This window comes from Cherax quadricarinatus, chromosome 28, assembly GCF_038502225.1.
Source record: "Cherax quadricarinatus isolate ZL_2023a chromosome 28, ASM3850222v1, whole genome shotgun sequence".
NCBI lineage: Eukaryota > Metazoa > Arthropoda > Malacostraca > Decapoda > Parastacidae > Cherax > Cherax quadricarinatus.
This window is the reverse complement of record NC_091319.1, coordinates 5,414,962-5,442,097: the sequence shown is the minus strand read 5'-3', so window position 1 is coordinate 5,442,097 and position 27,136 is coordinate 5,414,962. Positions and strand designations below refer to the sequence as shown.

Genomic DNA, 27,136 nt, shown 5'->3' with positions numbered 1-27,136 from the left:
GCTAGCCACAATAAGATTCATCCAACTAGGTATATTTCTACACCATAGGAAAGTTAGCACAGGCACCTCTGTGACCACAAATGCATTTGTGGTCACAGAGGTGCCTGTGCTAACTTTCCTATGGTGTAGAAATATACCTAGTTGGATGAATCTTATTGTGGCTAGCTGGTCTAGTGGCTAACGCGACGGGATGGAGTTTTGAGACTCTATGACCGCGGGTTCAATCCCGGCCGGGGGTATGGTTTATTTGCAATCGTGTCATTACGATTTCTTAAGTCATGTTGACGGCAGTGAAGGGACTTGAGCTAGAGTTCGTCACGGCCACGCTAGCTGGAGATTCGTCTGTAAAAACTTGCATTTGTGGTCACAGAGGTGCCTGTGCTAACTTTCCTATGGTGTAGAAATATACCTAGTTGGATGAATCTTATTGTGGCTAGCTGGTCTAGTGGCTAACGCGACGGGCTGGAGTTTTGAGACTCTATGACCGCGGGTTCAATCCCGGCCGGGGGTATGGTTTATCTGAGTATATTGTTTTTGATATGGTGACATTTCTTATCAGATCATCATTGTTAGTGAAGATGAGGTCTAGTGTATTCTCCAGTCTAGTAGGCTCTATTATTTGCTGGTTTAAATTGAATTTTGTGCAGAGATTTAAAAGCTAGTGTGAGTGTGAGTTTTCATCAGAGCTGCCTCCTGGTGTTATTACTGCAACAATATTATTTGCCATATTCCTCCATTTTAGGTGCCTTAAGTTGAAATCCCCCATGAGCAAGATGTTGGGTGCAGGAGCTGGAAGATTTTCCAGACAGTGGTCAATTTTTAACAGCTGTTCCTGGAATTGCTGGGATGTTGCATCCGGAGGCTTGTAGACTACCACAATGACTAGGTTTTGGTTCTCGACCTTTACTGCTAAAACTTCCACTACATCATTTGAGGCATTAAGCAGTTCTGTGCAAACAAGTGACTGCAATGTACAGGCCAACCCCCCCCCCCTTTTGCCTGTTCACTCTGTCACATCTGTATAGGTTGAAACCTGGGATCCATATTTCGTTGTCCAAGTGATCCTTTATGTGGGTCTCAGTGAAAGCCGCGAACATTGCCTTTGCCTCTGCAAGCAGTCCACGGATGAAAGGTATTTTGTTGTTTGTTGCTGGCTTTAGACCCTGTGTATTTGCAAAGAAGAATGTCATCGGACTGGTGGTATTGTTCGTACTGGGGGGGGGGGGATTTTTTTCCGGCATTAGTATCTGTATCTGTTGGTTTGGAGTGGAGGCCATCGACTGTGGTTCCACTCCAGAATGACTGGATTTGGTGTACGATTTCTGCCATTTCCTGCCAGTTTTTTTTTTTTTTTTTTTTTTTTTTTTTTTTCCTTCCTGGCACTAAAAAACCTCTCCCTCTTGAGTGTGCTGTATAGTCCTTGTGGCTTAGCGCTTCTTTTTCATTATAATAATAATCCCTCTTGAGTGGCTGTGGCTACCCAGGTTTTCCCATGGCCTGGATGTTTTGTATCTTTTTGTCCCCTTTAGATGGTGTGCCTGGCAATTTAAGTTATAGCACAGTCTTTCCTGTACTGAAGAGGTACACATTTCAGGGTGAAAAAGCTTACAGGAAGGGAGTTTGCATTTTCCTGTTGTCATATGGGCACGGCATTTTCTAGGGTGGTCATAGTTCCACGTCCCGTCTGTTTTTCCAGATTTCCCATGTCTGCAGATACCAAGTGCATAGTATGTGCACAGGCTTGGTTTCCGTTTGCCTTGGGTTTCTGTGACTATTCCCTATTCTATTCTATTTGATTCGCCGGTACGGTATCCCGGCCCGGGAAAACTATTCCCTGTTGGAGCATGTTTCCCTGTCTTATTCCTATCCTCCCTAGCACCAACAATGGAGCTCCCACCAGTTGTTTTTGGTAATTTGCCCAAAATGCTCAACATAACCGGGCTTTCTATACAGTAGTATGTCATTGATGTCAGCTAGGACTATACCATGTACATGTAGTAAATAGAGATATTATTATTAATATTATTATTTAAAATACCCTAACTTTGCCTACTATAAATAACTCATTAGCTAAATATTTAAATTGTGTAAATTCAGCCATACCTTGCTAAAATATAAAGTTAAATATATAGTTCAAAACCACACATATCATATAATAATATTTTTTTGTGAATGAATGCATTCCTGCACAAATAACTCATTACCAGATATATACTTTTAAACAGTTCATTACCACTTTAACTTGTTTAACTATCAAAACTTTGGGACCCAATCCCCGGACCCATTATGTGCATCTGTAATCTATGGACTACTGCCCACAGGAGTAGTATGGGGTGGGTAACTTAACCAACATAACTAACATTGGGTTACAGTCTCTTCAAAAAATAATTAATTTATCTGGTCGACGCAAAAAAAAAGCGCATACCGTCTTTTGCCTTTTCCTACAGGAATTTTTTTTTCCTATCTAATTCCGCCCATATTTGGGCAACAATTTTCCCGGACTTCGCAAGACAAAGTTCAATAATGCGTATGAGTTAGTAACCCATAACTATAAAAAAAAAAAAGAAAACGCCTATCATTAAGCAATAATTTGACTATTTCCTCATTCACGTACATTACCCCCCTCCCCCCACAAAGAAAAAAGTAAACCCATTATATAGTTCCTTCCCCATTCACGTATCCTCATACACGTACCTTAACAACCCTCTTCCCCAACAAGAAAGAAAAACAAGAAGACCCATTACACAGCAGTTGCATAGTTCCTTCCTCATTAACATATCTTGATGGAGCCTTAAAGACGGATGGTGAGCATGTTTGATCTTTTTTTTTTTAATCACAATGACCTTGTAGTTTGCTAATTAACAAGTGTGGGTATGTGTAACAAAAAGAGGAACATCCGGTGCTGCTCTGGATAAACTGGGTGAAAGGCAGGTGTGTGCATGTGTGGTGTACCCAGGTTATAAGCAATGATGAATTTGACGAATTAATAGCCAGCTGAGACAACTTTAGCTATATATAATTGATTTTTATTAGATCTTGAGGCCACAGACCAAACAGCAGACAGTGCAATCTCCAAGAAGGAGAACACAGCCAATATGTGTGCATGTGCATATGTATGTATATGTGTATGTATGTATATGTGTATGTATGTATATGTGTATGTATGTATATGTGTATGTATGTATATGTGTATGTATGTATATGTGTATGTATGTATATGTGTATGTATGTATATGTGTATGTATGTATATGTTTTTATTTACTTATTTATTTAATGTCTTTGCAAACAGTACATTGAGATTGTGTATATACAATAGTGGGTTGCAATGCAAAGAGCCTCTATTATGCCTATATGTGTATTTATGTATGTGTATTTATGTATGTGTGTATTTATGTATGTGTGTATTTATGTATGTGTGTATTTATGTATGTGTGTATTTATGTATGTGTGTATTTATGTATGTATGTATTTATGTATGTGTGTATTTATGTATGTGTGTATTTATGTATGTGTGTATTTATGTATGTGTGTATTTATGTATGTGTGTATTTATGTATGTGTGTATTTATGTAAGTGTGTATTTATGTATGTGTGTATTTATGTATGTGTATTTATGTATGTGTATTTATGTATGTGTATTTATGTATGTATGTATGTATGTATATATATATATATATATATATATATATATATATATATATATATATATATATATATATATATATATATATATATTTATTTCTTTCTTTCTTTATTTCTTTCTTTATTTCTTTCTTTATTTCTTTCTTTATTTCTTTCTTTATTTCTTTCTTTATTTCTTTCTTTATTTCTTTCTTTATTTCTTTCTTTCTTTATTTCTTTCTTTCTTTATTTATTTATTTATTTATTTATTTATTTATTATCACACTGGCCGATTCCCACCAAGGCAGTGTGGCCCGAAAAAGAAAAACTTTCACCATCATTCACTCCATCACTATCTTGCCAGAAGGGTGCTTTACACTACAGTTTTTAAACTGCAACATTAACACCCTTCCTTCAGAGTGCAGGCACTGTACTTCCCATCTCCAGGACTCAAGTCCGGCCTGCCGGTTTCCCTGAACCCCTTCATAAATGTTACTTTGCTCACACTCCAACAGCACGTCAAGTATTAAAAACCATTTGTCTCCATTCACTCCTATCAAACACGCTCACGCATGCCTGCTGGAAGTCCAAGCCCCTCGCACACAAAACCTCCTTTACCCCCTCCCTCCAACCTTTCCTAGGCCGACCCCTACCCCGCCTTCCTTCCACTACAGACTGATACACTCTTGAAGTCAATCTGTTTCGCTGCATTCTCTCTACATGTCCGAATCTACTGCCTCACGAACTTCCCCCACACTCACAACTGGCTCTTCCTCACTCCTACAAGATGTTATTCCTCCTTGCCCTATACACGAAATCACAGCATCCCTATCTTCATCAACATTTAACACTTCCTCAAAATATTCCCTCCATCTTCCCAATACCTCTAACTCTCCATTTAATAACTCTCCTCTCCTATTTTTAACTGACAAATCCATTTGTTCTCTAGGCTTCCTTAACTTGTTAATCTCACTCCAAAACTTTTTCTTATTTTCAACAAAATTTGTTGATAACATCTCACCCATTCTCTCATTTGCTCTCTTTTTACATTGCTTCACCATTCTCTTAACCTCTCTCTTTTTCTCCATATACTCTTCCCTCCTTGCATCACTTCTACTTTGTAAAAACTTCTCATATGCTAACTTTTTCTCCCTTACTACTCTCTTTACATTATCATTCCATCAATCACTCCTCTTCCCTCCCGCACCCACTTTCCTGTAACCACAAACTTCTGCTGAACACTCTAACACTACATTTTTAAACCTACCCCATACCTCTTCGACCCCATTGCCTATGCTCTCATTAGCCCATCTATCCTCCAATAGCTGTTTATATCTTACCCTAACTGCCTCCTCTTTTAGTTTATAAACCTTCACCTCTCTTTTCCCTGATGCTTCTATTCTCCTTGTATCCCATCTACCTTTTACTCTCAGTGTAGCTACAACTAGAAAGTGATCTGATATATCTGTGGCCCCTCTATAAACATGTACATCCTGAAGTCTACTCAACAGTCTTTTATCTACCAATACATAATCCAACAAATTACTACTGTCATTTCACCCTACATCATATCTTGTATACTTATTTATCCTCTTTTTCTTAAAGTATGTATTACCTATAACTAAACCCCTTTCTATATGGAGTTCAATCAAAGGGCTCCCATTATCATTTACACCTGGCACCCCAAACTTACCTACAACACCCTCTCTAAAAGTTTCTCCTACTTTAGCATTCAGGTCCCCTACCACAATTACTCTCTCACTTGGTTCAAAGGCTCCTATACATTCACTTAACATCTCCCAAAATCTCTCTCTCTCCTCTGCATTCCTCTCTTCTCCAGGTGCATACACGCTTATTATGACCCACTTCTCGCATCCAACCTTTACTTTAATCCACATAATTCTTGAATTTACACATTCATATTCTCTTTTCTCCTTCCATAACTGATCATTCAACATTACTGCTACCCCTTCCTTTGCTCTAACTCTCTCAGATACTCCAGATTTAATCCCATTTATTTCCCCCCACCGAAACTCCCCTACCCCCTTCAGCTTTGTTTCGCTTAGGGCCAGGACATCCAACTTCTTTTCATTCATAACATCAGCAATCATCTGTTTCTTGTCATCCACACTACATCCACGCACATTTAAGCATCCCAGTTTTATAAAGTTTTTCTTCTCTTTTTTAATAAATGTCTACAGGAGAAGGGGTTACTAGCCCATTGCTCCCGGCATTTTAGTCGCCTCATACGACACGCATGGCTTACGGAGGAAAGATTCTTTTCCACTTCCCCATGGACAGTAGAAGAAATAAAGAGGAACAAGAGCTATTTAGAAAAAGGAGAAAAACCTAGATGTACGTATATATATATGCATGTGCGTGTCTGTGAAGTGTGACCAAAGTGTAAGTAGGAGTAACAAGATATCCCTGTTATCTAGCGTGTTTATGAGACAGAAAAAGAAACCAGCAATCCTACCATCATGCAAAACAGTTAAAGGTTTCTGTTTCACAGTCATCTGGCAGGACGGTAGTATTTCCCTGGGTGGTTGCTGTCTACCAACCTACTACCTATATATATATATATAATATATATATATATATATATATATATATATATATATATATATATATATATATATATATATATATATATATATATATATATATATATATATATATATATATATATATATATATATATTAATATATTAATATATTAATATACAGTGGACCCCCGGTTAACGAACTTTTTTCATTCCAGTAGTATGTTCAGGTGCCAGTACTGACCGAATTTTTTCCCATAAGGAATATTGTGAAGTAGATTAGTCCATTTCAGACCCCCAAACATACACGAACAAACGCACTTACATAAATACACTTACATAATTGGTCGCATTTGGAGGTGATCGTTAAGCGGGGGTCCACTGTATATATATATATATATATATATATACACATATATATATACATATATATACACATATATATACATATATATACATATATATACACATACATACATACATACAGGGTGACCCAAGAAGAAAGAAAAAACCTTTCATCATCATTTAACACTTTCACCATCACTCACACATAATCACTGTCTTTGCATAGGTGCTCAGGCTCACCCACACTTGCTGGAAGTCCAAGCCCCTCACCTACAAAACCTCATTTACCCCCTCCCTCCAACCTTTTCGAGGATGACTCCTACCCCACCTTCCTTCCCCTACAGATTTGTATGCTCTCCAAGTCATTCTACTTTGTTCCATTCTCTTTAGATGACCAAGCCACCACAATAACTCCTCTTCAGCCCTCTGATTAATATAATATATATAGCCTCTCTTTACTTAACGACAGAGTTCCGTTCCTGAGACCACATCAGTAAACAAATTCATCACTAAGCGAGGAGCATACTATTGTAATGGTAGTGGATTTGTGTCATCCATCTTCGATATTGTTTTACTGTCGCCTTTGCACCACAGGAGACTATATTCATTTATAACGGCACAAAACATACTCAACCCTTGCCAATTTGGATTCAGGAAAAATAAAAGCACTAATGATGCAATTGTAAAAATGCTAGATCTGCTTTACACAGCATTGGAAAATAAGGAATATCCGCTAGGAATTTTTATTGACCTAAGAAAAGCTTTTGACGCAGTAGACCACGGCATCCTACTCCACAAACTTGACCATTATGGTATAAGAGGCCATGTGGTTGCATATTTCAAATCCTACCTTACAAATAGGCATCAGTATGTCACCATTAAAAACACAGCATCATCAACACGGCCACTTGATACTATAGTTCCGCAGGGAAGTGTCCTTGGTCCCCTGCTCTTCCTCATTTACATCAATGATCTTCCAAACGTATCCCAACACCTGAAACCCATTCTCTTTGCTGATGACACAACTTATGTCATCTCTCGCCCTAATCTTGCCACCCTCAACACCATTGTTAATGAAGAGCTACTCAAAATATCGACTTGGATGACAGCCAATAAACTTACACTTAACACTGACAAAACCTACTATATTATGTTTGGTAGCAGAGCAGGTGTTGCGCAACTTAACATTAAGATCGACAACACTAATTGCCAGACATAATGAGGGCAAATTCCTAGGCCTATACCTAGACAACAACCTGAATTTCAGCACCCATATCCAACACACAACAAAAAAAGTATCCAAAACGGTTGGGATCCTCTTCAAAATACGATACTACATGCCACAAAATGCCATTCTCACACTATACCATTCACTCATTTACCCATACCTCACCTGTGCTATTTGTGCTTGGGGATCAACTGCAGCAACACACCTAAAGCCAATAATAACCCAACAAAAAGCCACAGTAAGAATAATCACTAAATCCCATCCCTGGCAACACACCCCCCCACTCTTCATAGATCTAAACTTACTCCCTGTTCAGAACATCCACACTTACTAATGTGCAATCTACATCTACAGGACCTTAAATTCCAATATTAACCTTGACCTAAAATGCTTTCTTGATAGTTGTGACAGGACCCACAGGCATATCACCAGACACAAACACCTCTATGGCATTCCCCGTGTCCGACTAAACCTTTACAAAAATTCAATATATGTCAAAGGCCCTAAAATCTGGAACACCCTACCTGAAAACTCTAGAACTGCAAACACATTCATCACCTCTTATCTCCCTGATACACCCTGTCAACTAACTACATGAAAACCACCTGGTGGTTCACACACTCACTCACTCACGCATTTGACTATAAACACAGAAATACGAATCTTAATCTTAAAATAATGAATCCTAACTAGTCATAAGTTTGCCTGTGATACTCCAGTATAGAAACTATGTATTGTGCCAAAACAAAAGCATTCACATTGCTAAACTCACAAACTAGTATTTAGTCACTTAGCCATAATACCAACTTACTCCATAATTTGTAATAATTTAGAGTTAAGAATTAATCTAAGTCTGCCTGAAATGCCTAGCCATGCTAGGTGTCCTAGTGGCCCCCTTTGTAATTAGTATTTTATTACATGTAAACCACACAATAACCAAAATCTGTAAACCCCGCATTGTAATCCTTATAGAGAATAAACTTGATTGATTGATTGATTTATAACATTTCTGTTTTTTTTTTAAAGTTTATACAGTATTGTACTGTAGTATATTGTAATAAACAGAATAGAGATAATCAGCTCTAATGTACGGTATTTAGGTATGCATACTGGTCAAAGAGCCCGTTGTAAGTCTGAGGCATGGGTAAATGAGTATATCACTAAGTGAGTAGAGGCTGTACATCAGTGATTGTTGTGGCCTTCAGTTTCTGCCGTTTTAGTATATGTAAGGTAATTTATATATGCATGTCATTTTTTTGGGACGAGCCTCAAAAAGAAATGCAAATTTATGTCCTGCTTGAGGTGGCACAGGACAGAGTACTCAATAGCAGGACTGTCCTGCCTAAAGCAGGACATCTGGCCATCCTAGTCCACACTGTAATTATGGTCTGAGGAAGAACAGTAGGTAAAATACATGTGGATTGTGTGAGGGACGTGTCAGTACATAACATTTTTGTTAATAGTAATGTTGCTTCTGTTCAGATCATATGTAGTAAATGTACTTTAACCCAGGTACCATTTAATTTTACTTAGACGATGAGGATTTGCAGTTTCAAAAAAAAAAAAAAATAAGTCTGCACTTCATACATGTCAGTATTAGATCACTTGTGTAAAAATGATAGACATAAAAATAGCAGGTCAATTTAGAGAATGGCTGCATGGCATAGCCCTACTTTATATTTTACCATACCTACAATCTATGATATGTATACCAGAGAATGAGCATTTCTTGTGGAAATTGTAATTTTGAGAGATATTAGTAAAAATAATACATTTATTAGAGTATGTGCAGCACATCATGGCTAGTCAACAGTTAATAATGAGTTGCATGGCCAGTTGCATCTCTATGGCTGAGTAAGGTCAAGTTACAATAGATTATTTTACAATGGTTATGTTGAATTTCTTTAGGTCATATTTCTTGGAATTGCCACAAAAGACCTACTTAATATTGTTCACTTTAAAATATAAATTATTGCCAAACTAAGTCAAACAACTGCTCTTCATAGTGACCAAACAACAATTGAAAACTTTATTTAGACAAAGTTTCACCTGTTCACTAGGCTTTTTCTCAACTTTCATAGGTCACTCCTGGTGGTAGTGCAAATTATAGACAGGAGAGAGGAATGTAATCAGGTTTTAACACAAGAAAATATGCAAATATTAGAAAACCCATGCAGTGCCCCTACTGTCCCATGCTAGATAGGTCCTCAGGCACTTTGGCACACTGAGAGGTAATGTTGCCAGTACAGTAATAATAATAGAAGTAGTACAGTAGTAGTACAATAGTTCTCAGAAATGTACCTAGGAAAAGGAATACTTGCTTATTTTAACACCTGATTATGTTCTTCTCTTCAGCCTGTAAATCATTCTACCACCTGGAATGATTTAATAGTTGAAAAAGAATATTGTGCAAACAAAACATTGTCTAAAAAAATTCTAAGTAATGTTTTTAGGTTTTTATCAGCTTCAACATGTATTTCCATACCATCTGTTTTTTACCCAAAATGTTGGAAGCTAGGATCTTGGTAGAGAATCAGATGGTATGTAAAAACTAAGTTATGTGTGTAACTGCAGAACGAATACCTTAATGGCAATAAGTTCCATTGTTTGAATATTGGGTTATCATAGGTTAAATTTTTCCTGTATGTTGTAATTTATTATTGTACTGTATATAAAATCATTGTAAATTTCCAAATTATGTATGATGCCTAAATAAAAACTGAACATACTTGCCAAGTTTCTGTGTTGTCTTTTTACTAATGCAGGACATTTTCCTTCAGATTGCCTGAGCTTGTTTCGAGATGTCTCAACTTGGCAACAGACATTCCACGCAACCTGTTGCTGTCTCTTTTGTTGATTGATCCGCAAATGATTTTAGCAGAGGAACCTTGTCTGAAGAGGCTGTGACTGGCCCCAGCATCTTAGTCTGCAGGTTAGTTTACCCCTTAATGCTAGTAAATGATTCTTGATCCATGGAATTGTGGCCACCCATCTTCTCTAGATCAAATCTGATAACCTCCAGTTTCCCAGGCACTTGATTACCCTACAGATTTAGCCCTTCCCAAAGATTTATACAAGATGATTCACTGGTGTGTGGGGAGGTTCAGTTCCTGTTCATGATTCCAGGATCATTGCTGCCATGGCCTGGTCAGTCAGGCTATTGGCACTCATGGTACATTGATACCACAGTCTGTAACCCTATAAGCAGGTTGCTACTGAATTGCCATCTTGTTAGCCTTTAATAATCGTTTGTTACCCAGTTGATGGGTGAATAGACACTCCCTTCCATATACATGTATAGGAGAAGGCTTTGAAATGAACTTATGTAGTACAACCTCTTTGCTTAGAAAATAAAATTTGAGTCACATGTATACCATAATAGTATTGAGTATAGGGACAATTTTTTTTTTTTTAAGGTTTTTTTATATCAAGATACTCTAAGTTGTAACTTATACATAAAACTGAATGAGAATATGGGTGTATGGTAATCTCACTTACAGGTATATTTTATTGACTTGGTGTTTTAAAAAGCCTTGAACCTTTCATGCTTAGTAAGTTATATCTTACTGTACTTAATACACTTCATCCACTTTTTACTGTACTTAAAACACTTTTTTATGACAATAAGTGACACTACCATGTCACTTATTGTCAATAAGTGACATGGTAGTGTCACTTATTGTCATAAGGAGTAATTTCAACATGCATTTTTGGAACCATCCTCTCCAGCATTATTTAAGTATAAAATAGATTGTCTGCCCAAGTGAGTGTAAAATGGAAGCCTGAAAACAGGGGACAAGTCGTTACCGTCAAATTACCGCCCAATAAGCCTGACCTCAATTGTAGGCAAATTACTAGAGTCAATTATAGCTCAAATTATAAGAAGCCATCTCGATAAGCATAGCTTGATTAATGATACTCAGCATGGATTCACAAGAGGCCGGTCTTGTCTAACTAATTTATTAACTTTCTTCAGTAAAGCTTTTGAGGCTGTTGACCACGATAAAGAATTTGATATTATTTACTTAGATTTTAGTAAGGCTTTTGATAGAGTTCCGCACCAAAGACTGTTGAAGAAAGTAGCAGCTCATGGCATTGGGGGAAGGGTGCTCTCGTGGATCGAATCATGGCTCACAGACAGGAAGCAAAGAGTGTCCATAAATGGGGTTAAATCCGAGTGGGGATCAGTAACAAGTGGCGTTCCACAGGGATCAGTCTTGGGCCCGTTGTTGTTTATAATATATATCAATGATCTTGATGAGGGAATTACTAGTGATATGAGCAAATTCGCCGATGACACGAAGATAGGTAGGATAATTGATTCAAATGTAGATGTTAGGGAACTTCAGGAGGATTTAGACAAACTCTACTCTTGGTCAGAAAAGTGGCAGATGCAGTTCAATGTAGATAAATGCAAGGTTCTGAAGCTCGGGAGTGTCCATGACCCTAGCACTTATAAGTTAAATAATGTAGAACTTAGCCATACAGATTGCGAAAAGGACTTGGGGGTTATGGTAAGCAGCAACCTTAAACCAAGACAGCAATGCCTAAGCATACGTAATAAGGCAAATAGATTACTGGGATTTATATCAAGAAGTGTAAGCAACAGAAGTCCAGAGGTCATACTGCAGCTTTATACATCATTAGTAAGGCCTCACCTAGATTATGCAGCTCAATTCTGGTCCCCATATTACAGAATGGACATAAATTAGTTAGAAAACATTCAGCGTAGGATGACTAAATTAATACATAGCATTAGAAATCTTCCTTATGAAGAAAGATTGAAGACTCTTAAGTTACATTCCCTTGTTAGACGAAGAATGAGGGGAGACCTGATCGAAGTGTATAAGTGGAAGATAGGTATTAATAAAGGGGATATTAACAAGGTCTTGAGGATATCTCTCCAAGAGAGAACCCGCAGTAATGGATTTAAATTAGATAAGTTTAGATTTAGAAAGGACATAGGAAAGTATTGGTTTGGAAATAGGGTAGTTGATGAGTGGAACAGTCTACCTAGTTGGGTTATTGAGGCTAGGACTTTGGGTAGTTTCAAATTTAGGTTGGATAAGTACATGAGTGGGAGGGGTTGGATTTGAGTGGGACTTGCACATCAGAGCTTATTTCTTGGGTAGCATTGAAAATTGGGTTGGTCAAATGCTTGTTAGTGGGATGAATTGTAAAGGACCTGCCTAGTATGGGCCAACAGGCCTGCTGCAGTGTTCCTCCTTTCTTATGTTCTTATGAAATTGTTTTACATAATGGTAGGATTGCTGATGGCTTTTTTTTGTCTCATAAAAGTGCAAGATTTCAGGTACGTCTTGCTACTTCTACTTACACTTAGGTGACACAACACCTGCATGTACAAGCATGTATACAGTAGGGGGGCCCTACTTTATGGTGTTTTGCCTTACGGCATTCCGCTATATGACAATTTCAAATTATGACCAAAACTCACTATATGGCTCCCCGTCCTTCTAATACGGTGCGCCCCACCCAGATTGTTTACTTTCTCTGTGAGCACATCTCTCTATTATGTCTGGAAACTTTCTAGAATTTCAAGTGTTTTAAAGTTATTGCATATTTTATATGTAATCAGATAATAATACTTATGTGTACCTGTACCTAAATATCCTTATACACTGTGCTGACGTACACATTAAAATCACTAAGAATATCTCTCTAGTCTTAACGCCATAGTAATACTAATGGTACATACAATAATAATCACTCTTGGGCACATTAAATGTCTTATTTTATGTTAATATAGACATTATCAGTAATCCATCTATGATATTTTCTTCAAAATTATGTAAGAAACACATTACATAGCATATAAACATGCTATTTTTATAAGCAATGGAGGTGTGGCAGCCGGGCGGAGGGAAAACATTATGTTTCCTCTGGTCCAGCACCAGAAAAAACATGTATGAATCTGCATTTGGCCCAGTCACTCCCCTTAACACATTCCGTTTTGTTTACAATTTTCGTCATGAATTCTCATTACTTTTCCCTTCATTTATGATGGCATCTAAAGGTAGTTGTTAGAAACGATTAAACTCAGTGAACAAGGTATGTCGATGGTAATAATATGGCTCTGGGCTGCATTAAATATTGTATAGCTATGTAGGTAGGTGCAGCCCAGGTGGGCTACATCTACCGGCTACCTACACTTGACTTCCTACAAATAATTGCTACTTGCCTCTCATTGTACATTAAGACTACACATAATTTAAGGTAAATAATGAGTGTACTGTATGTGTATTTTATCTCTCTGGGCTGCTTTAAATATTGTATGCAATGGACCCTCAGATATCAGCCAAATCGGATTTCGGCCACTCTTTTGGCCAAAAAACTGAATCTGGGGACTGGTCCAGTCACCACCCTTCATACGCGTTTGTTTACAATTCTCGGCATGAATTATTCATTACTTCTACCTTCGTTTATGATGGCATCTAAAGGTAGTTTTTAGAAACAATTAAACTCGGTGAACATGGTAATAATATGGCTGTGTAGTGTAATAATATGGCTGTGTAGTGTAGCCCAGGGGGGCTACATATGTGTATGTACGTGTACCTACATCTACCGCTGCCTACACTGACTTCCTACAAATAAATACTACTTACCTCTCGCCCTGCATTAAGCTACAAATATTTTAAGGTAAGTAATGAATGTACTGTGGCAGTAAATGAAAAAGAAGGAAAGTAACCCTAGAGAGAGTTTTGAGAGTTTTGGGTGCCCTGGTGGTCTGCTGGCTAAAGCTCTTGCTTCACACACGGAGGGGCCCGGGTTCGATTCCCAGCGGGGTGGAAACATTTTGATGTGTTTCCTTACTCCTGTTGTCCTGTTCACCTAGCAGCAAATAGGTACCTGCATGTTAATTGACTGGTGTGGGTCACATCCTGGGGGACAAGATTGAGGACCCCAGTGGAAATAAGTTACACAGTCCTCAATGACGCACTGAGTTTCTTGGGTTATCCTGGGTGGCTAACCCTCCGGGGTTAAAAATCCAAACAAAATCTCCCTTCCTCACCTTCAATACGCCAACAAGTCTTCATTAAAGGTATGTAATGTTCATTAATCATTAAAATTTGTGCTTTATATTTATTTCTCATTGTTTTCTGTATGTAAAACTATAGTTAATAATTTTTAAAAAAATGTATTTTTTGTTAATATTTTTGGGTGTCTAAAATGGATTACTTGGATTTACATTAATTCTTATGGGAAATATTATTTTGGTTTTTTACCTTTTCGGATTTAGGCTGACCTTCTGGAACGGATTACGACCGATAACCGAGGGTCCACTGTATTAACCCTTAAACTGTCCAAATGTAGATCTACATTCACCTGCGTAGCACTCCGAATATTTTGAAAAAGAAACAAATTAATTAAAGAGGGCAATTTTCTGTGTGTTATAAGACAAAAAAAAAATTTAGGACCAGTACTTACTGAGACATAAGACCACGAAGTTGGTGCTGGATCCTCACCTGACAGCAATATCAAGTCCTGCCGCTTGCAGAAGTGGTGCCGATGTACCTTTTTTTCTTGTTTTTATTTTAATTTATATAATTTTTATGTTCTGATAATTACAATTTATAATAGTTCTTGTGATTTCATCGCCAATCTTTGCTCTGACACTCATATTATGTACTGAAATAGTACTCAAATAGTCATTATCACATCGACAAGTGAACATTTTCACTTGCCTTGGTCATTTACTATTGTCTAGAAATATATACAAAGTATTCATAGGTCTCAACAATGTTGTAGACATCCTGGAGTATATATGAAACTCCTTGAGGCATGGTTTACCTGGAGTTTACCTGGAGAGTGTTTCGGGGGTCAACGCCCCCGCGGCCCGGTCTGAGACCAGGCCTCACGGTGGATCAGGGTCTGATCAATCAGTCTGTTACTGCTGGCTGCACGCAAGCTGACGTATGAACCACAGCCTGGTTGGTCAGGTACTGACTTTAGGTGCCTGTCCAGTGCCTTCTTAAAGACAGTCAGGGGTCTATTGGTAATCCCTTTTATGTATGCTGGGAGGCAGTTGAACAGTCTTGGGCCCCGGACACTTATTGTGTTGTCTCTCATTGTACTCATGGCGCCCCTGCTTTTCATTGGGGGAATGTTGCATCTCCTGCCGAGTCTTTTGCTTTCATATGGAGTGATTTTCGTGTGCAGGTTTGGTACCAATCCCTCCAGTTAAGACCTGTCAATAAACTGCTGACATTGCAGCAGTGGAGTGAGACTTGATGATCATGCATTACTGCAGGGAGCCCTGGCTTTATTTGTATTCACTCTTACACACAAACATGTATGTATGTCTATCTATCTAGATCTGCTTATCTGTCTGTCTAGCTCTGCTTATCTGTCTTTGTCTTCCTGTGTGTGTCTTGCCCTCTGCTCATCCGTGTGTCTCAGGGAGTGGCTCCTAAACCTGTTGGTTTTACGAGCATCTCCTAAACATGTTGGTTTACGAGTCAGTCCCTGAATCCTGAGCAAGTGAAAATGTGTATTACTTGCGTCATGCTTATTATGCCTTATATCTACAATCACTGTGTAGCACTTTGCCTGGAATTTTTGGGTTATCCTAAGTAATTTAAACTATGTATAATTGTGCTTATGTGTACCTGTGAGAGAGATAGATAGAGACAGAGATATAGACAGAGAGAGAGAGCCATAGAGCCAACCAGAGAGCCAGCCAGCCAGCCCAGCCCAGCCAAGCCCAGCCAAGCCTAGCCAAGCCTAGCCAAGCCTAGCCAAGCCTAGCCAAGCCTAGCCAAGCCTAGCCAAGCCTAGCCAAGCCTAGCCAAGCCTAGCCAAGCCCAGCCAAGCCTAGCCAAGCCCAGCCAAGCCCAGCCAAGCCCAGCCAAGCCCAGCCAAACCCAGCCAAGCCCAGCCAAGCCCAACCAAGCACAGCCAAGCCCAGCCAGGTACGTACATACGACATTCTGGCAGGATGACACTACTAGTGGTATCAGAAATGAAAGGATGGTGCACATGGGTTATTATCGAGGTTTTTAATATTTCCTCTACCACTTGTGGCCACATCCATCTTAAAGCCACTAAACTCTGGGTCAACATCACTTTCCTCTTAAAAATGAGATGTTAATACAACATGACATCAGTGAATCCCTAGTGTTTGCCACGCTATTTACTCTAGGTGGTGCTCAATTGAACTGGTGTTTCCACAAGGTACTAAGTGGTCCCAGATTTTTTTAATGCTGTGCCCACCAAGAGTTAAGACCCATTCCATATTGCCCAGGTATCTCAGGCCACTCATGCCAATTTTGAAGGAATGAAAAATAAAACATTGATCTACGTTTGGAGCGCTACACTCGTGAATGTAGATCTATGTTTGGACAGTTTAAGGTTTAAGTTTGGAATGGGGAGCCAGGGCTACCTACACCTGACTTCCTACAAATGAGTATTACTCACCTCTTGCCCTATATTAAGACTACAAATATTTTAAGGTAAGTAATGAATGTACTGTGTATGTATTTTACTTTTTATTGTGTTTTTTAATGCATATAAATGCCTTAATGGCATTTATATGTATTTATAAGTGGAAAAAATGGCATTCCACTTTAAGGCAATTTCCGCCTTAAAGCTGCCTAGGACCTAACCTGCCATATAAGTGGGGCCTTACTGTATATACACACCTCTCTGGGTTGTCTTCTATTTTCTTATTGTCCTTGTTCTTGTTTATTTCTGCTTATCTCCATGGGGAAGTGGAACAGAATTCTTCCTCAGTAAGTCATGTGTATCGTAAGAGGCAACTAAAATGCCAGGAGCAAGAAGCTTGTAACCCTTTCTCTGATCGTGGATTCTATCCCCGCCCTTGGTATGGTTTAAAAAGAAACTTTTTGTTTTTCTTTTTGGGCCACCCTGCTTCTATGGGATATGGCTAGTGTACTGAAAGAAAGAAAGAAAGAAAGAAAGAAGGCAATAGATTGTATTTTTCTTGCTTGTACTCAGTGAGTACAATTTGAGAGATGTTGGTATTCTCAGTCATTTAGCTGTTTCAATTTATATGGAGTGAAAAGGATATTTATATATACTTCAGAACATTTATTAAAGGAAATATTTTACTATGAGTGGCTGCATCAGTAGCTTCAGTGGCTACATCAGTAGCTTCAATGGCTGCATCAGTGGCTTTATCATTCACTACTCTTGGCAAAACGTTTCCTTTAATAAATGTTGGAAAGTGTATGTACATACCTTTCACCACAACTTGCTGGTATCATCATACCATTTACATACAACCATATAAACAGTAATTTTTTGTACATTCTCCTCTCTGTATTTTACTTGCCCAAAATGGGGCTTTTAGGATACAATACCCCTCCAATAAGTGTCCTGATTCTAGGAATTGGAGCTGCCCTCTCTTTTCTCAGACCAAATGTTATTGCCTTCCATTGCCCAGATACTATGTGACCACTTATAGCTTAGTGGTTCCTTTTGATAATATCGGGTAATAATAATAATAATGGATTTGGAAAAGGCGTATGACAGGGTGGATAGGGGGGCAATGTGACAGATGTTGCAGGTGTATGGTGTAGGAGGTAAGTTACTGAAAGCAGTGAAGAGTTTTTAGGAGGATAGTGAGGCTCAAGTTAGAGTATGTAGGAAAGAGGGAAATTATTTCCCAGTAAAAGTAGGCCTTAGACAAGGATGTGTGATGTCACTGTGGTTGTTTAATATATTTATAGATGGGGTTGTAAGAGAAGTAAATGCGAGGGTCTTGGCAAGAGGCGTGGAGTTAAAAGATAAAGAATCACACATAAAGTGGGAGTTGTCACAGTTGCTCTTTGCTGATGACACTGTGCTCTTGGGAGATTCTGAAGAGAAGTTGCAGAGATTGGTGGATGAATTTGGTAGGGTGTGCAAAAAGAAGAAAATTAAAAGTGAATACAGGAAAGAGTAAGGTTATGAGGATAACAAAAAGATTAGGTGATGAAAGATTGGATATCAGATTGGAGGGAGAGAGTATGGAGGAGGTGAATTTATTCAGATATTTGGGAGTGGACATGTCAGCGGATGGGTCTATGAAAGATGAGGTGAATCATAGAATTGATGAGGGGAAAAGGGTGAGTGGTGCACTTAGGAGTCTGTGGAGACAAAGAACTTTGTCCTTGGAGGCAAAGAGGGGAATGTATGAGAGTATAGTTTTACCAACGCTCTTATATGGGTGTGAAGCATGGGTGATGAATGTTGCAGCAAGGAGAAGGCTGGAGGCAGTGGAGATGTCATGTCTGAGGGCAATGTGTGGTGTGAATATAATGCAGAGAATTCGTAGTTTGGAAGTTAGGAGGAGGTGCGGGATTACCAAAACTGTTGTCCAGAGGGCTGAGGAAGGGTTGTTGAGGTGGTTCGGACATGTAGAGAGAATGGAGCGAAACAGAATGACTTCAAGAGTGTATCAGTCTGTAGTGGAAGGAAGGCGGGGTAGGGGTCGGCCTAGGAAAGGTTGGAGGGAGGGGGTAAAGGAGGTTTTGTGCGAGAGGGGCTTGGACTTCCAGCAGGCATGCGTGAGCGTGTTTGATAGGAGTGAATGGAGACAAATGGTTTTTAATACTTGACGTGCTGTTGGAGTGTGAGCAAAGTAACATTTATGAAGGGATTCAGGGAAACCGACAGGCCGGACTTGAGTCCTGGAGATGGGAAGTACAGTGCCTGCACTCTGAAGGAGGGGTGTTAATGTTGCAGTTTAAAAACTGTAGTGTAAAGCACCCTTCTGGCAAGACAGTGATGGAGTGAATGATGGTGAAAGTTTTTCTTTTTCGGGCCACCCTGCCTTGGTGGGAATCGGCCAGTGTGATAATAAAAAAATAAAAAAAAAAATATTGTAATAATAATAGAGCTAGAGGTAGTTTTTATTTTCACTTTTAATAATACAGGAAAGCTCCGTTTGTGCATCTTTTAGGTTTTCATCCCTTTACAATAAGCAAAAATTGCCGGTGGGTGAACAAGAACATTTCTCATCATCAGATCCATTTAAAGTACCCTATAATATTTTTACTCTATCATACATTAAGTGCTCAGTACAGCTAGGCATTAGAAAACAGACAAAATATAAAAATATATACACAGTACATATAATACTTACCTTAAAACATGGCACCAGTAACCCTTCCCTTACACAACTGCTGTGCAAAAATTGTGGAAAATAAACAAAAGCACTGAACATAATGAACAATGGTTCATCTGAAATCCTGTGAAAACATGGAACATTGAAAAGAGGGTGCTGAATATACTGGGCTCTCCTGTATATATGTTTGTGTAATATTTATATGTATATGCGTGTGTAATCCCCTCTTTTGAACTTCTCACAGCATTCTAGTCTTGCCTCTCTCCACTGTTACTTCCACAAGGTATTTGAAACTCAGGAGTGTGTGGCCACTAGTAACAAGAGGGCTTTCATATTTAATATCCCTTATGTTTGAATCACTTAGGGTGAATACAAAGTCTGGCTTTGCTGTTCATCCTTTCCTCTCTCTAGTTGTGTCCCTAACATGTTGGTGCATGAAGTTCTCCATTACTACCTCCACCATTTAACCCTTTGAGGGTTTTCGTCGTACTAGTACGTCTTACGCGTAGGGGTTTTTGACGTACTAGTACTCATAAATTCTAGCGGCCTCAAATCTAGTGGGAGAAAGCTGGTAGGCCTTCATATGAAAGAATGGGTCTATGTGGTCAGTGTGCACAGTCTAAAAAAAATCCTGCAGCACACAGTGCATAATGAGAAAAAAAAAACTTTGACCATTTTTTTTTAATAAATCAGCGACTTTGCAGTGTATTTTCGTATGGTATTTATTGTTGTATTCTAGTTTTCTTGGTCTCATTTTATAGAATGGAAGACATATTACAGAAATAGAGATGATTTTGACTGGTTTTACAAAGAAAGGTGCCTTGAAATTGAGCTCAAAGTAGCAGAAATATTCGATTTTTACCAAACTTCAAAAGTAAACAAATCGTGCCAAGCGTGCAATACACGTCAACTGGTGAGTCTAATATTCTTTCACAAGTGCACCAATAATATTTATACCATTTTTTACACTAATGCAGTAGTCTGCATAACAGTAAATCTTATATTTTTTGTGAAAATAAAAATTCAAAGTGGAAAGCAAAAGAATATAAGAGAGGCCTTGAGACGTGAATAATGACTAGAGAAAATGTCATTTTAGTGCCAGGAATGTCTTTCTTGTTTATTCTGGACCCTATTCCGAAATTGGCATCTTTTGAAATTTGTGTGAAATTGGCAAAATTGCTAAATTCTGACCACTGTACTGGATAGTTGAATTTCATAAATGGGTGGTTTCTTGCACCCATTCGATAGAAAAAATGGAGTTCTAGCGAAATATTCATGTTTTTTGTCAACTAGTACAGTGAAATTGGCCGAAAATGGGGCTCAAAGTGGGCAAAATCGCTGATGCGTAAACATCGCCGAGACCCCTAACTTTGTGAGAGCATAATTCCGTAAGTTTTCTATCAAATTTCAAACTTTTGGTGTCTTTATGATCGGGAAAAGATTCTCTATCTTTTCATAAGAAAAAATATTTTTTTTTTTTTTTAAATTTGGCCGACCCTGAGAACGAGTTTCGGAGAGGGCCTGTCGACCCTCAAAGGGTTAAGTCCTCCACATTTCTGGTTCCCTGTGTGGCTCTAGGTTCTCCCAGTTAGTCTCCTTGTGGTTAAAGTCAACCATGAGCAGTAGCCTTGCCCTGCTCATATGGGCTCTTCTGGCCACCTTAGCTAATGTATCCACCATTGATCTGTTGTTTTCTTTATATTCTTGTCTTGGTCTCTTGCTGTTTAGTGGAGGGTTGTACATTACTTCTGTCACTGCCTTGGGACCCTGGTCTTCGGTGTGCCTATTATGTAATCATCTGCTCTCTCTTTCCATTCCTCCCATCTCAACAACTCCTCCTCATCCTCCTCTGTTCCCTCGGTCTTTCCTCAAAATCTGATATCCAGCTGGGAAGTTCACATCTGTTATCTCTGTGAGCTTTGTCTCTGTGATTTGATTGCTGTAATGCCTGAGGACACTTCCATTATTTGTTCGTGTCACTCATCACTTACTAGTTATTCCATCTTCATTGGTGTATTGTACTTTCAGCTTGCTTTCTTTCCATTACTGTGTTCTGGTTCATGGGTTCTTGGTCCTGGCATGTGGGTCATATGGGTGGAAAGGGTTGGTGTGGGTTGGGGTGCAGCAGGGGGTGGGTTTTTGCCCTGGTAGGTGGTCAGGATCTTGAGTGTAGATAGGAATGTATTAGGAGGTTGGGGTGAAGGAGGACATAGGATCTTGGGGTTGAGGTGAGGGGTAGTTGTAAGGAGGGTACTTTAGCAGAGAAAAACGGGGACTGTGGGTGTGGGAAGAAGAGTAGAATATAGCTTTTCTTTTTTGTGTGAAGGTGCATGAATGCATTGCTGAGCTGAATGCCATCCCTACAATGCACATGTTGATTGATAAATATGAGAGGAATTATATGGTGTAATTTGATTGTCATGTTGCACATAAGGCACTGGCTCTCTATGATTTCATTCATCTAATTGTCTAAAAATATAGAAATATTTGCCTTGCATTCATTTGAATATAGTGTGTAGCATTTAGTTTGTGTTCTAGGCATGTTAATGTTTTACGTAACAAGAGGGCAGATGCTACGCTTGTCTGATACACAGTATCAGGTAATCTGTGTAGCAGACTTCTTCACTGATTTTATGGGTAACAATAAACAGCATGTTAAATGAAACCAGCATTCCCAGTATGATTTGCAAGATAAGCAATAATGAGTTTAGGATACAGAAAAATGTTGGCATCTAGCACTGTTACATGATGTTTTGTCACTTGAGGCAAAGTCATACTTTGTTAATATATATACAGTGGACCCCCGCATACCGATTTTAATCCGTGCAAGAGGGGTCATTGTTATGCGAAATAATCGGTATGCGAATGAATTTTCCCCATAAGAAATAATGGAAATCAAATTAATCCGTGCAAGACACCCAAAAGTATGAAAAAAAAAATTTTACCACATGAAATATACATTTTCCTACACACAAAGAGAAGGATACATGCACAATAGTAGAGTAGTACATGCACAATATATATTGTGCATGTACTACTCTACTAAATGAAGTATAAATGACACTTACCTTTATTGAAGATGCAGCAATGACTGATGAGACACTGTGTCCTGGGAGTGCCTTTTCCTCCTGAGTACTGTAGGTCCTGTTTGGCATTTTCTTCCAGAACAGGCCTTATCACACTGTGTATGCCACTACGATTCTTAAATCTCTCAAACCAACCTTTGCTGGCTTTAAATTCACCAGTATGAGCACTAGTTCCAGGCATTTTTCCCTGTTCACCTGGGTGTTAGTCGACTTGTGTGGGTTGCATCCTGGGAGACAAGATTAAGGACCCCAATGGAAATAAGTTAGACAGTCTTCGATGACACTGACTTTTTTGGGTTATCCTGGGTGGCAAATCCTCTGGGGTTAATTGTTTCTTGGTATTCTCAATAAGCCACACCAACAACGGTGCTACAGCAGCAGCAGCAGCTGACGGTGGTACAGCAGCAACAGACGATGCTACAGCAGCAGCAGACGATGCTACAGCAGCAGCAGACGATGCTACAGCAGCAGCAGCAGCTGACGGTGGTACAGCAGCAACAGACGATGCTACAGCAGCAGCAGACGATGCTACAGCAGCAACAGACGATGTTACAGCAGCAGCAGACGATGCTACAGCAGCAGCAGCAGCTGACGGTGGTACAGCAGCAACAGACGATGCTACAGCAGCAACAGACGATGTTACAGCAGCAGCAGACGATGCTACAGCAGCAGCAGCAGCTGACGGTGGTACAGCAGCAACAGACGATGCTACAGCAGCAACAGACGATGTTACAGCAGCAGCAGACGATGCTACAGCAGCAGCAGCAGCTGACAGTGCAGCAGCAGCAGCAGCTGTACCACCAATAGTAGCGATGGTTGATTGGTGTTTATTATACAACCTGGCCAGCTCGGAGACACGCACTCCACTTTCATACTTATCAATGATCTTTTTCTTCATCTCTATTGTAATTCTCACCCTTATTGCTGTAGGGTTGGCACTAGAAGCTTTCTTGGGGCCCATGGTCACTTATTTTCCAGAAAAAGCACCGAAAACACTGTAATAATACGAAATATTCCGATTGTATGCTTGGATGTTACCGCTGAGGCTGGCTGGTAAACAATGCCACCGGCGGAACATGTGAGCGTGGCTCAGGCCGCACATTGGACGCGTCTCGGACGAAAATCGGTGAGCGGGTTTTTAAGCGGTATGCGAGGCAAAATTTTTGCGATTAAAGCAAGCGGTATGCGGATTAATCGTTATGTGATGCCATCGGTATGCGGGGGTCCACTGTATGGTTATTTATTGGAAAGGGATCTTGTGCCCTTATGTGCAACCTGTAATGTGTAGGGAGAACAAAATTTTAGGCAATAATTTCATTGTAAATACAGTGGTCCCTCGTTTTTCATATTTCTCGGGAATCATAGATTTCGGAAATCATAGGGATATTTTCGTATAAATACGGGCTCGCTAATCATAGGTTGACTCGCGAATAGTAGTTCGTCCGGGATGCGTACGCACGGTGTGAGCCGGGGCGGCCTCCCTACCCAGCCAGTCTGGCATTGTTTACCAGTGAGCGAAGGTCCCCTCACGTGCTCCTACGAAATATTTCATAATATTCCACTCATTTTAGTGCTTGCAAGTACTAAATAAGCTACCATGGCTCCAAAGAAAGCTCCTAGTGCCAAGCCTGTGGTAAAGAAGGTGAGAAATACGATTGAATTTAAGAAAAACATCATTGAACAATATGAAAGTGGCACAAGTGCGGCCGAGCTGGCCAGGATGTATAAGAAACCCTACACAACCATATGTTCCATAGTGGCCAAGAAAAAGGAAATCAAGGATGCTGTTGTTGCAAAGGGGGTGACTATGCTGACAAAAATGAGATCACCAGTACTCGAAGATGTTGAGAAGTTATTATTGGTGTGGATAAACGAGAAACAATTAGCAGGAGATACTCTTACGACTTCGATTATTTGTGAAAAGGCTAGGCAGTTGCACAACAATCTGGTAAAGATATTGCCTGCAAATAGTGGTGATGTGAGTGAATTTAAGGCCAGCAAAGGCTGGTTTGAGAGATTTAAGAACCGTACTGGCATACACAGTGTGGTACGGCATGGTGAGGCTGCCAGTTCGGACCACAAGGCGGCTGAAAAATATGTGCATGAATTCAAGGAGTACATAGAGGCTGAAGGACTGAAACCTGAACAAGTGTTCAATTGTGACGAAACAGGCCTCTTTTGGAAGAAAATGCCAAAGAGGACCTTCATTACACAGGAGGAAAAGGCAATGCCAGGACACAAGCCTATGAAAGACAGGCTGACGCTCATGTTCTGTGCTAATGCTAGTGGGGATTTCAAAGTGAAGCCATTACTAGTGTACCATTCTGAAAATCCCAAAGTGTTCAGGATAAACAATGTTATGAAGAGTAAATTGTGTGTGTTTTGGAAATCTAATAGTAAGGCATGGGTCACGAGGGAAATTTTCATCGAATGGTTCAATGAAGTGTTTGGCCCTAGTGTGAAGAATTACCTCCTGGAAAAGAAATTGGATCTCAAGTGCCTGCTAGTAATAATAATAATAATAATAATCTTTATTTACTACAAGTACATGTACATGGTATACAGTCCTAGCTGACAATGACATACTACTACATAGAAAGCCACTTGTTATGCTGAGCATCTCAGGCAAATTAGGTCAGTGTCCCAGGATGCGACCCACACCAGTCGACTAACACCCAGGTACCCATTTTACTGATGGGGAACATAGACAACAGGTTGGGGATGACCTCATCACAGTAAAGTTCTTGCCCCCGAATACCACTCCTCTCCTCCAGCCCATGGACCAGCAGGTCATTGCAAACTTTAAAAAACTCTACACCAAAGCAATGTTTCACAGGTGCTTGACTGTGACCACAGACACTCACTTGACCCTAAGGGAATTTTGGAGAGAACACTTCAGCATCCTCCATTGCATAACCCTTATAGGTATGGCTTGGGAGGGAGTGACTACCAGGACTTTGAACTCTGCTTGGAGAAAATTGTGGCCAGATTGTGCCAACAAGAGGGATTTTGAAGGGTTTGGGACTGACCCTGATGAGCCTATATCTGTTGTTAAATCAATTGTGGCACTGGGGAGTTCCATGGGGTTGGATGTGAGTTTGGAGGATGTGGAAGAGTTGGTGGAAGACCACAACGAAGAGCTCACCACTGAGGAGCTGCAAGAGCTTCAGCAGGAACAGCAACAGATCGCAGCTCAGAATCTTGCTGCAGAGGAGGAGGAAGAGAGATGGAAGAAGGTGCCTTCTTCAGAAATTAAAGAGATTTTTGCTATGTGGGGTAAGATGGAAAGCTTTATGGAGAAACATCACCCTGACAAGGTTGTTGCAAGCCATGTTGGCAACATGTACAGTAACAAAGTCTTGGGCCATTTTAGGGAAGTGTTAAAGAGACGCCAGAAACAGAGTTCTCTCCACAGTTATTTTGCGAGACAGGACTCCAGTGACTCAAGGTGGTCCTAGTGGCATTAAGAAACAGAGAAGAGAAGCAACCCCAGAAAAGCAATTGGTACCTGAGGTGTTGCTGGAAGGGGATTCCCCTTCCAAACTGTAAACAATCCAATCTCTCTCCTCCTCCAGTCTCCCATACACTAAGAAGAATCTCCAATAAAGGTAAGTGTTATGCTGTTAATGTTTCATTCATCATTTCCCATTGTATTGTTTATGTACTACATCTATATTTCATGTAAAAAAATTTTTTGTTTTAATACTTCTGGGTGTCAGGAACGGATTAATTGTATTTACATTATTTCTTATGGGGAAAATTGATTCGCAAATCGTAGATTTCGATAATAGTAGCAACTCCAGGAACGGATTAACTACGAAAAACAAGGGACCACTGTACTTTAAAAATTCGTTAATTTTTTAACGGAAGCTAATTTTATTTTATATACCAGTAGGATTTTTAAAGAAATTTATTTATACCAAAAGAAATGAATGACTGCCTCGTCCCAGTGCATTTCATATCTTAAAAATACATTTAACTGCGTAATCATATTTCCAAGATATATTAAATATGTTTGTGATAGCTCATAAACGGCTGTTACGTGATCAGAGACTTCCTTGTTTGTAAGAACTGGGAAAACAGGTTATTCTTTCCAATTGGCTCAGTCACAGACTGTTATTAAAGCAGACTTGGGTTACCTCTAGGGAGTCTAAACACTTAGTTACAACCAAAGTACTCTGGTCAATTTGAATGGAATTAAAATTCCCTATGATTAATATACAG

General features: G+C 39.4%; 1 long non-coding RNA gene across 1 annotated transcript in view; it reads left to right on the top strand.

The window, feature by feature from the left end:
* The first annotated feature begins 2,628 nt into the window (after positions 1–2,628).
* LOC138853315 (uncharacterized) overlaps positions 2,629–27,136 on the top strand; it is a 42,222-nt gene continuing 17,714 nt past the window's right edge. Inside the window, exons 1-2 of the long non-coding RNA XR_011392522.1 lie at positions 2,629–2,804; positions 10,519–10,670. This is a non-coding gene — a long non-coding RNA (uncharacterized lncRNA). The remainder of the gene's footprint in view (positions 2,805–10,518; positions 10,671–27,136) is intronic.